This window comes from Triticum aestivum, chromosome 3D (assembly GCF_018294505.1).
Source record: "Triticum aestivum cultivar Chinese Spring chromosome 3D, IWGSC CS RefSeq v2.1, whole genome shotgun sequence".
Classification (NCBI taxonomy): Eukaryota; Viridiplantae; Streptophyta; class Magnoliopsida; order Poales; family Poaceae; genus Triticum; species Triticum aestivum.
In genome coordinates, this window is record NC_057802.1 from 496,814,675 (window position 1) to 496,828,639 (window position 13,965).

Consider the following 13,965-nt stretch of genomic DNA (forward strand, 5'->3'; position numbering starts at 1 on the left):
CCAAACGGACGGCACCTCCGCGTTCAACAAACGTACGGTGCAGCGACGTCTCCTCCTTCTTGATCCAGCAAGGGGGAAGGAGAGGTTGATGGAGATCCAGCAGCACGACGGCGTGGTGGTGGATGTAGCGGGTCTCGGCAGGGCTTCGCCGAGCTTCTGCGAGAGAGAGAGGTGTAGCAGGGGGAGAGGGAGGCGCCCAAGGCTGTTGTGTTGCTGCCCTCCCTCCCCCCTTTATATAGGCCCCCTGGGAGGGGGGGGCACCGGCCAAAACCCCATCTGGTGGGGGGGGCGGCGGCCAGGGGGGGTGCCTTGCCCCCCAAGGCAAGTGGGGCGCCCCCTTGCCCTAGGGTTTCCAACCCTAGGCGCAGGGGGAGGCCCATGGGGGGGGCGCCCAGCCCACTAGGGGCTGGTTCCCTTCCCACTTCAGCCCACGGGGCCCTCCGGGATAGGTGGCCCCACCCGGTGGACCCTCGGGACCCTTCCGGTGGTCCCGGTACAATACCGGTAACCCCCGAAACTTTCCCGGTGGCCGAAACTTGACTTCCTATATATAATTCTTCACCTCTGGACCATTCCGGAACTTCTCGTGACGTCCGGGACTCCGAAAAACTTTCGGGTTTCCGCATACACATATCTCTACAACCCTAGCGTCACCGAACCTTAAGTGTGTAGACCCTACGGGTTCGGGAGACATGCAGACATGACCGAGACGCCTCTCCGGTCAATAACCAACAGCGGGATCTGGATACCCATGTTGGCTCCCACATGTTCCATGATGATCTCATCGGATGAACCACGATGTCGAGGAATCAATCAATCCCGTATACAATTCCCTTTATCAATCGGTATGTTACTTGCCCGAGATTCGATCGTCGGTATCCCAATACCTTGTTCAATCTCGTTACCGGCAAGTCTCTTTACTCGTACCGTAATGCATGATCCCGTGACTAACGCCTTAGTCACATTGAGCTCATTATGATGATGCATTACCGAGTGGGCCCAGAGATACCTCTCCGTCACACGGAGTGACAAATCCCAGTCTCGATCCGTGCCAACCCAACAGACACTTTCGGAGATACCCGTAGTGCACCTTTATAGTCACCCAGTTACGTTGTGACGTTTGGCACACCCAAAGCACTCCTACGGTATCCGGGAGTTGCACGATCTCATGGTCTAAGGAAAAGACACTTGACATTGGAAAAGCTCTAGCAAACGAAACTACACGATCTTTTATGCTATGCTTAGGATTGGGTCTTGTCCATCACATCATTCTCCCAATGATGTGATCCCGTTATCAATGACATCCAATGCCCATAGTCAGGAAACCATGACTATCAGTTGATCAACGAGCTAGTCAACTAGAGGCTTACTAGGGACACGTTGTGGTCTATGTATTCACACATGTATTACGATTTCCGGACAATACAATTATAGCATGAACAATAGACAATTACCATGAACAAAGAAATATAATAATAACCATTTATTATTGCCTCTAGGGCATATTTCCAATAGTCTCCCACTTGCACTAGAGTCAATAATCTAGTTACATTGTGATGAATCGAACACCCATTGCGTCCTGGTGTTGATCATGTTTTGCCCTAGGGAGAGGTTTAGTCAACGGATCTGCTACATTCAGGTCCGTATGTACTTTACAAATATCTATGTCTCCATTTTGAACACTTTCACGAATGGAGTTGAAGCGACTTTGATATGCCTGGTCTTCCTGTGAAACCTGGGCTCCTTCGCAAGAGCAATAGCTCCAGTGTTGTCACAGAAGAGTCATCGGGCCCGACGCATTGGGAATCACCCCTAGGTCGGTAATGAACTCCTTCATCCAGACTGCTTCCTGTGCTGCCTCCGAGGCTGCCATGTACTCCGCTTCACATGTAGATCCCGCCACGACGCTTTGCTTGCAACTGCACCAGCTTACTGCTCCTCCATTCAATATATACACGTATCCGGTTTGTGACTTCGAGTCATCCAGATCTGTGTCGAAGTTAGCGTCGACGTAAAGCTCTTCGTCACCTCCATAAATGAGAAACATATCCTTAGTCCTCTTCAGGTACTTCAGGATATTCTTGACCGCTGTCCAGTGTTCCATGCCGGGATTACTTTGGTACCTTCCTACCAAACTTACGGCAAGGTTTACATCAGGTCTGGTACACAGCATGGCATACATAATAGACCCTATGGCCGAGGCATAGGGGATGACACTCATCTTTTCTATATCTTCTGCCGTGGTCGGGCATTGAGCCGTGCTCAATTGCACACCCTGCAATACAGGCAAGAACCCCTTCTTGGACTGATCCATATTGAACTTCTTCAATATCTTGTCAAGGTATGTACTCTGTGAAAGACCAATGAGGCGTCTTGATCTATCTCTATAGATCTTGATGCCTAATATATAAGCAGCTTCTCCAAGGTCCTTCATTGAAAAACACTTATTCAAATAGGCCTTTATACTTTCCAAGAATTCTATATCATTTCCCATCAATAGTATGTCATCCACATATAATATGAGAAATGCTACAGAGCTCCCACTCACTTTCTTGTAAACACAGGCTTCTCCATAAGTCTGTGTAAACCCAAACGCTTTGATCATCTCATCAAAGCGAATGTTCCAACTCCGAGATGCTTGCACCAGCCCATAGATTGAGCGCTGGAGCTTGCATACTTTGTTAGCATTCTTAGGATCGACAAAACCTTCCGGCTGCATCATATACAACTCTTCCTTAAGGAAGCCATTAAGGAATGCCGTTCTGACGTCCATCTGCCATATCTCATAATCATAGTATGCGGCAATTGCTAACATGATTCGGACGGACTTCAGCTTCGCTACGGGTGAGAAAGTCTCATCGTAGTCAACCCCTTGAACTTGTCGATAACCCTTAGCGACAAGTCGAGCCTTATAGATGGTCACATTACCATCCGCGTCCGTCTTCTTCTTAAAGATCCATTTGTTTTCTATGGCTTGCCGATCATCGGGCAAGTCAGTCAAAGTCCATACTTCGTTTTCATTCATGGATCCTATCTCGGATTTCATGGCTTCTAGCCATTTGTCGGAATCCGGGCCCGCCATCGCTTCTTCATAGTTCGAAGGTTCACCGTTGTCTAACAACATGATTTCTAGGACAGGGTTGCCGTACCACTCTGGTGCGGAACGTGTCCTTGTGGACCTACGAAGTTCAGTAGTAACTTGATCCGAAGCTTCATGATCATCATCATTAACTTCCTCCCCAGTCGGTGTAGGCACCACAGGAACATCTTCCCGCGCTGCGCTACTTTCCGGTTCGGAAGGGGTGACTATCACCTCATCAAGTTCCACTTTCCTCCCACTCAATTCTTTCGAGAGAAACTCCTTCTCTAGAAAGGACCCGTTCTTGGCAACGAAGATCTTGCCTTCGGATCTGAGGTAGAAGGTATACCCAATAGTTTCCTTAGGGTATCCTATGAAGACGCATTTTTCCGACTTGGGTTCGAGCTTTTCAGGTTGAAGTTTCTTGACATAAGCATCGCATCCCCAAACTTTTAGAAACGACAGCTTAGGTTTCTTCCCAAACCATAATTCATACGGTGTCGTCTCAACGGATTTCGATGGAGCCCTATTTAAAGTGAATGCGACAGTCTCTAAAGCATAGCCCCAAAATGAGAGCGGTAAATCGGTAAGAGACATCATAGATCGCACCATATCCAATAGAGTGCGATTACGATGTTCGGACACACCGTTTCTCTGAGGTGTTCCAGGCGGCGTGAGTTGTGAAACTATTCCACATTTCCTTAAGTGTGTACCAAACTCGTGACTTAAATATTCTCCACCACGATTTGATCGTAAGAATTTTATTTTCCTGTCACGTTGATTCTCAACCTCACTCTGAAATTCCTTGAACTTTTCAAAGGTTTCAGACTTGTGTTTCATTAGGTAGACATACCCATATCTACTTAAGTCATCAGTAAGAGTGAGAACATAACGATATCCTCCGCGAGCCTCAACACTCATTGGACCGCACACATCGGTATGTATGATTTCCAATAAGTTGGTTGCTCGCTCCATTGTTCCGGAGAACGGAGTCTTGGTCATCTTACCCATGAGGCATGGTTCGCACGCGTCAAATGATTCGTAATCAAGAGACTCCAAAAGTCCATCTGCATGGACCTTCTTCATGCGCTTGACACCAATGTGACCAAGGCGGCAGTGCCACAAGTATGTGGGACTATCGTTATCAACTTTACATCTTTTGGTATTCACACTATGAATATGTGTATCATCACGTTCGAGATTCATCAAAAATAAACCATTGACCAGCGGGGCATGACCATAAAACATATCTCTCAAATAAATAGAACAACCATTATTCTCGGATTTAAATGAGTAGCCATCTCGAATTAAACGAGATCCAGATACAATGTTCATGCTCAAAGCTAGCACTAAATAACAATTATTGAGGTTTAAAACTAATCCCGTGGGTAGATGCAGAGGTAGCGTGCCGACGGCGATCACATCGACCTTGGAACCATTCCCGACGTGCATCGTCACCTCGTCCTTCGCCAGTCTCCGTTTATTCCGTAGTTCCTGTTTTGAGTTACAAATATGAGCAACCGCACCGGTATCAAATACCCAGGAGCTACTACGAGTACTGGTAAGGTACACATCAATTACATGTATATCACATATACCTTTGGTGTTGCCGGCCTTCTTGTCCGCTAAGTATTTGGGGCAGTTCCGCTTCCAGTGACCACTTCCCTTGCAATAAAAGCACTCAGTCTCGGGCTTGGGTCCATTCCTTGGCTTCTTCCCGGCAACTGGCTTACCGGGCGCGGCAACTCCCTTGCCGTCCTTCTTGAAGTTCTTCTTACCCTTGCCCTTCTTGAACTTAGTGGTTTTATTCACCATCAACACTTGATGTTCTTTTCTGATCTCCACCTCCGCTGATTTCAGCATTGAATATATCTCAGGAATGGTCTTTTCCATCCCCTGCATATTGAAGTTCATCACAAAGCTCTTGTAGCTTGGTGGAAGCGACTGGAGGATTCTGTCAATGACCGCGTCATCCGGGAGATTAACTCCCAGCTGAGTCAAGCGGTTGTGCAACCCAGACATTCTGAGTATGTGCTCACTAACAGAACTATTCTCCTCCATTTTACAGCTGAAGAACTTGTCGGAGACTTCATATCTCTCGACCCGGGCATGAGCTTGGAAAACTAATTTCAGCTCCTCGAACATCTCATATGCTCCATGTTTCTCAAAACGCTTTTGGAGACCCGGTTCTAAGCTGTAAAGCATGCCGCACTGAACGAGGGAGTAATCATCAGCACGCTGCTGCCAAGCGTTCATAACGTCTTGGTTCTCTGGGATTGGTGCATCACCTAGCGGTGCTTCTAAGACATAATCTTTCTTGGCTACTATGAGGATGATCCTCAGGTTCCGGACCCAGTCCGTATAGTTGCTGCCATCATCTTTCAGCTTGGTTTTCTCTAGGAACGCGTTGAAATTGAGGACAACGTTGGCCATTAGATCTACAAGACATAGTGTAAAGATTTTAGACTAAGTTCATGATAATTAAGTTCATCTAATCAAATTACACAATGAACTCCCACTCAGATAGACATCCCTCTAGTCATCTAAGTGAAACATGATCCGAGTTAACTAGGTCGTGTCCGATCATCACGTGAGACGGACTAGTCAAGATCGGTGAACATCTCCATGTTGATCGTATCTTCTACGACTCATGCTCGACCTTTCGGTCCTCCGTGTTCCGAGGCCATGTCTGTACATGCTAGGCTCGTCAAGTCAACCTAAGTGTAATGCGTGTGTTCCGAGGCCATGTCTGTACATGCTAGGCTCGTCAACACCCGTTGTATTCGAACGTTAGAATCTATCACACCCGATCATCACGTGGTGCTTCGAAACAACGAACCTTCGCAACGGTGCACAGTTAGGGTGAACACTTTCTTGAAATTATCATAAGGGATCATCTTACTTACTACCGTCGTTCTAAGCAAATAAGATGCAAAAACATGATAAACATCACATGCAATCAAATAGTGACATGATATGGCCAATATCATCATGCTCCTTTGATCTCCATCTTCGGGGCACCATGATCATCTTCGTCACCGGCATGACACCATGATCTCCATCATCATGATCTCCATCATTGTGTCTTCATGAAGTCGTCACGCCAACGATTACTTCTACTTCTATGGCTAACGCGTTTAGCAACAAAGTAAAGTAATTTACATGGCGTTATTAATGACACGCGGGTCATACAAAATAATAAAGACAACTCCTATGGCTCCTGCTGGTTGTCATACTCATCGACATGCAAGTCGTGATTCCTATTACAAGAATATGATCAATCTCATACATCACATATATCATTCATCACATCTTCTGGCCATATCACATCACATAACACATGCTGCAAAAACAAGTTAGACGTCCTCTAATTGTTGTTGCAAGTTTTTACGTGGTTTGTAGGTTTCTAGCAAGAACGTTTCTTACCTACGTATGACCACAACGTGATTTGCCAATTTCTATTTACCCTTCATAAGGACCCTTTTCATCGAATCCGTTCCGACTAAAGTAGGAGAGATAGACACCCGCTAGCCACCTTATGCATCTAGTGCATGTCAGTCGGTGGAACCTGTCTCACGTAAGCGTACGTGTAAGGTCGGTCCGGGCCGCTTCATCCTACAATGCCGCCGAAACAAGAAACGACTAGTAGCGGCAAGAAGAATTGGCAACATCAACGCCCACAACTTCTTTGTGTTCTACTCGTGCATAGTAACTACGCATAGGCCTGGCTCATGATGCCACTGTTGGGAATCGTAGCATAATTTTAAAATTTTCCTACGCTCACCAAGATGCATCTATGGAGTATACTAGCAACGAGGGGAAAGGAGTGCATCTACATACCCTTGTAGATCGCGAGCGGAAGCGTTCCAACGAACGTGGATAACGGAGTCGTACTCGCCGTGATTCAAATCACCGATGACCGAGTGCCGAACGGACGGCACCTCCGCGTTCAACACACGTACGGTGCAGCGACGTCTCCTCCTTCTTGATCCAGCAAGGGGGAAGGAGAGGTTGATGGAGATCCAGCAGCACGACGGCGTGGTGGTGGATGTAGCGGGTCTCGGCAGGGCTTCGCCGAGCTTCTGCGAGAGAGAGAGGTGTAGCAGGGGGAGAGGGAGGCGCCCAAGGCTGTTGTGTTGCTGCCCTCCCTCCCCCCTTATATAGGCCCCCTGGGAGGGGGGGGGGCGCCGGCCAAAACCCCATCTGGTGGGGGGGGGGGGCGGCCAGGGGGGGTGCCTTGCCCCCCAAGGCAAGTGGGGCGCCCCCTTGCCCTAGGGTTTCCAACCCTAGGCGCAGGGGGAGGCCCATGGGGGGGCGCCCAGCCCACTAGGGGCTGGTTCCCTTCCCACTTCAGCCCACGGGGCCCTCCGGGATAGGTGGCCCCACCCGGTGGACCCCCGGGACCCTTCCGGTGGTCCCGGTACAATACCGGTAACCCCCGAAACTTTCCCGGTGGCCGAAACTTGACTTCCTATATATAATTCTTCACCTCTGGATCATTCCGGAACTTCTCGTGACGTCCGGGACTCCGAAAAACTTTCGGGTTTCCGCATACACATATCTCTACAACCCTAGCGTCACCGAACCTTAAGTGTGTAGACCCTACGGGTTCGGGAGACATGCAGACATGACCGAGACGCCTCTCCGGTCAATAACCAACAGCGGGATCTGGATACCCATGTTGGCTCCCACATGTTCCATGATGATCTCATCGGATGAACCACGATGTCGAGGAATCAATCAATCCCGTATACAATTCCCTTTATCAATCGGTATGTTACTTGCCCGAGATTCGATCGTCGGTATCCCAATACCTTGTTCAATCTCGTTACCGGCAAGTCTCTTTACTCGTACCGTAATGCATGATCCCGTGACTAACGCCTTAGTCACATTGAGCTCATTATGATGATGCATTACCGAGTGGGCCCAGAGATACCTCTCCGTCACACGGAGTGACAAATCCCAGTCTCGATCCGTGCCAACCCAACAGACACTTTCGGAGATACCCGTAGTGCACCTTTATAGTCACCCAGTTACGTTGTGACGTTTGGCACACCCAAAGCACTCCTACGGTATCCGGGAGTTGCACGATCTCATGGTCTAAGGAAAAGACACTTGACATTGGAAAAGCTCTAGCAAACGAAACTACACGATCTTTTATGCTATGCTTAGGATTGGGTCTTGTCCATCACATCATTCTCCCAATGATGTGATCCCGTTATCAATGACATCCAATGCCCATAGTCAGGAAACCATGACTATCAGTTGATCAACGAGCTAGTCAACTAGAGGCTTACTAGGGACACGTTGTGGTCTATGTATTCACACATGTATTACGATTTCCGGACAATACAATTATAGCATGAACAATAGACAATTACCATGAACAAAGAAATATAATAATAACCATTTATTATTGCCTCTAGGGCATATTTCCAACAATGGATACCTTTTACCCATTTTTTATCTAAACAAAAAGGGATAAAAAGAGAGAAATACACAAATGAACAATGCGTTTGGACATAAAAATGGTTTATTATCACAAGAAGCCATCATTTTTTATGATGTTTAACATATGTACATGATACAACATGACATGCATCCATGGTTTATTTCATAATGGGAGTGCAATGTCAGCTAGTTGCACAAAAGCTACTAGACCTTATATTCTCTTTTTTTTCTCCTCTTGGAGTTTCCAGCAAACGTTAAACATATCATAACTGTAAGTGTGTGTGAGCTATAGACATACATTTGTCCCTTTGTAGAAGTTCAAGGGGTCATATATTTTTATATGAATTTTAGCAGCTGCATATGATATAACATAAATTTTTAGCAAATTGAGCATTTCTCATTTTTTTACTCTGAATTTTTTAGTTTTGAATAATGAAATCTAGTGACAAAATAGCTTGTTACATGAAACCCAATGTGTCTCAACATCTTACTGTTGGGAACATAGCATGCAATTTCAAAAAAATTCCTATGATCACGCAAGATCTATCTAGGAGATGCATAGCAACGAGAAGGAGAGAGTGTGTCCACGTACCCTCGTAGCCGAAAGCGGAAGCGTTAGGTTAACGCGGTTGATGTAGTCGAACGTCTTCACGATCCAACCGATCTTAGTACCGAACGTACGGCACCTCCAAGTTCTGCACACGTTCAGCTCGATGACGTCCCTCGAACTCTTGATCCATCAGAGGGCCGAGGGAGAGTTTCGTCAGCACGACGGCGTGGTGACGGTGATGGTGATGTGATCCGCGCAGGGCTTCGCCTAAGCACTACGACGCTATGACCGGAGGACCAAACTGTGGAGAGAGACACCGCACACGGCTTGAAACAATTGTTGTGTCTCCAAGGGGTGCCCTGCCCACGTATATAAAGGAGGGAGAGGGAGGAGGCCGGCCCTAGGTGGCGCGCCATAAGGGGGGAGTCCTACTAGGACTCCCAGTCCTAGTAGGATTCGGCCCCCCTTCTTTTCCTTCTCATGGAGGGGGAAAGGGGGAAAGGAGAGGGAGTAGGAGAAGGAAAGGGGGGTGGCGCCCCCTTCCCTAGTCTAATTCGGCCTCCTCCCTTGTGGGGAGGCGCACCAGCCCCTTGTGGGATGGTTAGCCTCCCTCCTATGGCCCATATCTTTCCCCGGGGGGTTCCGGTAACCCCTGTGGTACTCCGGTATGTACCCGATACACTCCGGAACCCTTTCGGTGTCCGAATACTACCTTCCAATATATCAATCTTTACCTCTTGACCATTTCAAGACTCCTCATCATGTCCGTGATCTCATCCGGGACTCCGAACAATCTTCGGTCACCAAAACACATAACTCATAATACAAATCGTCATCGAACGTTAAGCGTGCGGACCCTACGGGTTCGAGAACTATGTAGACATGACCGAGACACATCTCCGGTCAATAACCAATAGCGAAACCTGGATGCTCATATTGGTTCCTACATATTCTACGAAGATCTTTATCGGTCAAACCGCATGACAGCATACGTTATTCCCTTTGTCATCGGTATGTTACTTGCCCGAGATTCGATCGTCGGTATCATCATACCTAGTCCAATCTCATTACCAGCAAGTCTCTTTACTCGTTCTGTAATGCAACATCCCGCAACTAACTCATCAGTCACATTTCTTGCAAGGCTTATAGTGATGTGCATTACCGAGAGGGCCCAGAGATACCTTCCGATACTCGGAGTGACGAATCCTAATCTCGATCTATGCCAACCCAACAAACACCTTCGGAGACACCTGTAGAGCATCTTTATAATCACCCAGTTACGTTGTGACGTTTGATAGCACACAAGGTGTTCCTCCAGTATTCGGGAGTTGCATAATCTCATAGTCAAAGGAACATGTATAAGTCATGAAGAAAGCAATAGCAATAAAACTGAAAGATCAACATGCTAAGCTAACGGATGGGTCTTGTCCATCACATCATTCTCCTAATGATGTGATCCCGTTCATCAAATGACAACACATGTGTATGGTCAGGAAACTTAATCATCTTTGATTAACGAGCTACTCAAGTAGAGGCATACTAGGGACACTCTGTTTTGTCTATGTATTCACACATGTATCAAGTTTCCAGTTAATACAATTCTAGCATGAATAATAAACATTTATCATGATATAAGGATATATAAATAACATCTTTATTATTGCCTCTAGGGCATATTTCCTTCATTTACTTCTGTCCACGTGCTGTAAATAAGTTAAGTTTTTAGCATTCAACGAGACAAAGCGATTGTAGTCGAGAATGAAACATAGCTTAAATGTTTTTTGGTCTATGTAAGAGAGTTCCATGTATTATATTAAGGTGGGAGAAGAAAAAAAGTACAACCAAGAGAGAATAACGACAATGCAACAATTAATACAACGCTACAAGAAGGACCTTGGAACATTAAATAGAATTATAATCATACCCTCCCTTTTTAAGGTGAGCACATAAGTCGACGCACGAAGAAGAAACACAAAATGCTGCTCAAATTAATATGATGGTGAGATGTTTAGCAGCTAACTATATTATCTCATACAACCCTAGGACCAAAATGAAATAGGACTTGTTGAGTTGTGCTCTCAGCAAAACCCTCTTGAACTATGTTTGTATGGGACCTTTGTGTGTGACCTTGTGGCTTGCTTTATATATAAAGCAGCAGGGCGAAAGCATATTTTGGTAAATGAGATAGGACGCTTGATTGAAACCAAGACATGGCTACGTTAAACTAAACATTGACGTGGGTTTTGATGTGGACAAGCTCCAGAGGACTGTTGGAGCAGTCATCCAAGATCACCATGGAAAGTTCAGTGTAGTCGCCAATGAAGAGATTGATCTTTGCTTTGACTCATTCACAACAGAGGTAGTTGGAGTGAGGTTTGGAATGAGCCTTGCACATACAGTTGGATGTAATAAGATCGAGGCCAACTCTGATAATGCGAAGGTTGTTGCTGCCCTAATTGTTGGTTACTCTTCTTCAGTTGCTTCTGTTATCTCTGACTATTATTTTCTGTTGTTTGATTTTACTCATGTCATTTATGATCATCATAATTGACAAAGAATCAAGTAGATTGTGAATTGGCAAGGACAACTAGATTTTCTCCTTCACACCTCTGGATGGACACCGTCAAAAGTGATGCTGCGATCCTCGTGAATGAATACATGAGGAGGAGATGATTGTAAAAAGAAAGTTTATTTACTACTCCCGCATTTTTTAAGCATTAAAATTTTATTCCTCACATAATTGTCATATCGTTTGCGTGAGGAGGAAGAATAAAGTCATTAGCATCGGACTCCCAAGTTTCAGACAAACTCAGCTACAAGAATGTTTAGCTAAACTATCAGCTATTACTAGATTAGCCTCTCTATTATATAGTAAATAAAACTCACACTAACAAAATCTAAAGCCAATTAAGTGTAGTATGTTAAGATGAAAACATCAGGGCCCATAACTCAATGATAATTTTAGTGCACCTAATATTTACTACTCCGGCTCCCAGAGCCGTACGGCTCGATGCACCGCCGGCAGCGCTCCGGAGACCGGGCACGGGTAGGGACTACGGTGGTTTAGGCCAACTCCACCGCGTGACCTCAAACAGACGTCCGTTTTGCCTGGATTCTGTTCGTTTGGGTAGGGCAATGGGGTCGTATCCGGGCAGTTTCTGGGATGCGGTGGCCGTGCGCCCAACGCGCGGACGCATCCCGTCCGCATCCTGTCCGCGTACATTTTTCTTTGCAATCCCTTAACTTTTTTTCATCATTCATTTTTGGTACATGGGAATACATCACCAAATTTTGACTAGAAAATCAAGACAAAAAGAAACAAGTACCACAAGAATACATTTTAGAAGATATCCAACTTCCATAATTGCTCCTGTAAGTTGGATTAGTGCCTTCTCGATGCATTCATTGTTTATCTGCGGAGGAGGCTCGATCTTGCGTGCTTCTTTCATCTTATAGTCTAAAGAAGTAGAGGTTGCTTCCTCGCATCTAGTCTTATGTCTAGCCTCTAATCTAGCAACAAGTGCACTAGTCTCATCTCTAGCCTCTATGCTAGCTAAAAGTGCATGAACATCTACTAAATTGCACTCTATCAATATATCGATGTACTCTTCTTTTCAATACCAAAACTTGCATCCATGCTACACAATAAATTTTAAGTTAGCACAACTAGTCGAATCTAAGAGCACAACCAAAGCTAAAAAGAGCACACACCCCATCCTTTAAGCAATTGATGAACACCCATCCGGGATGTTCCGGCGTTGTAGACACGCAGCGCACGACCTTCATTGGGCAGTGGTCGCACTTAATGAGTGGCAACGGTGCGCCGACAAGCTTTTGGCCTAGCACCGAGCCCGGCCGACCGCCATTCGTGTATCTGCCGGCGGACCACCGACGGTGTAGATCCGAGCGGCTAGAGGAGGAGCCACTGCCTGCATGCGGCCTTGCGGCCCTGCCAGGGCCTTCCGGCCCGGTGCCCGGCTAGTCCATGGCACGGCGCAGCCTCCCACAGCCGGGCGAGCTCAAGACCGACCGGATCCGCCCCAAATCAGGCCGACGGGTGCGCAAATCAGGTGGCCGTGGTTGGGTAGCTCGGGGGCACCGAGGGGAAGGGGCTGGGCGAGCGCGCGTCCGAGCTGCACAGCTGCAATGGCGGTGGCGAGGGGAAGAATGGGGAAGAGTGGAGAAGAGTGAAAAAGAGTGGAGGGGGTGCGGCCAGAGGGAGGGACGGGCGGATAGAAAAAGGCGTCCGTGTGCCACTGACGGGCGGGCCAGGGGAGGACACGCGCAGACGGCCCGCCCGTCCGCGTGCTGTCCGTTTCACCTCAAAAGCGGCGCAAATTTGAACCGGGGATGGGTCGAAAGCGGACAAAAAGTCCGTTTATGCCGCGCGCTGGGCCGTCTGATTCTTCCATTTTACCCAAACGGACGCATTAGAATGGGGTCGCGGGGTGGAGTTGGCCTTAGTAAGCCGACGCGGTGGGCCTTCCTTCATCCGACCGAGGTCACATGCGGCGCGACGCCGACTCGCTCCACGCTTCCCGGTTCCCGGTTCCTCCCACACCCCGCGTCTCACCCCCATCCGCTGCGCGCACCCCGAACGGCAGCACCGCGTGTGGCCGGGTCCGCTCTCCCCGGCAATCGATCCTTTTCCCATCTTTTCCTTCTCGTGCGGCCGTGCCCATCTCGGGTTCTCGACCGGCCACAGCCCACAATCTGATGGCTGATGCCGCCGTCGCCGTGGCGTGTGGGCGCTAGGAGTAGGACACAGCAGCCAGCAGCGCACGGGCACTTGGGAGTCTGGAGCACCCAATCCCTACAGGCTCCGGTCCGGTGCCCCACGAAAAACACCAGTCACCGCGTGGCGCAATAATTCCCGAGCGTATCG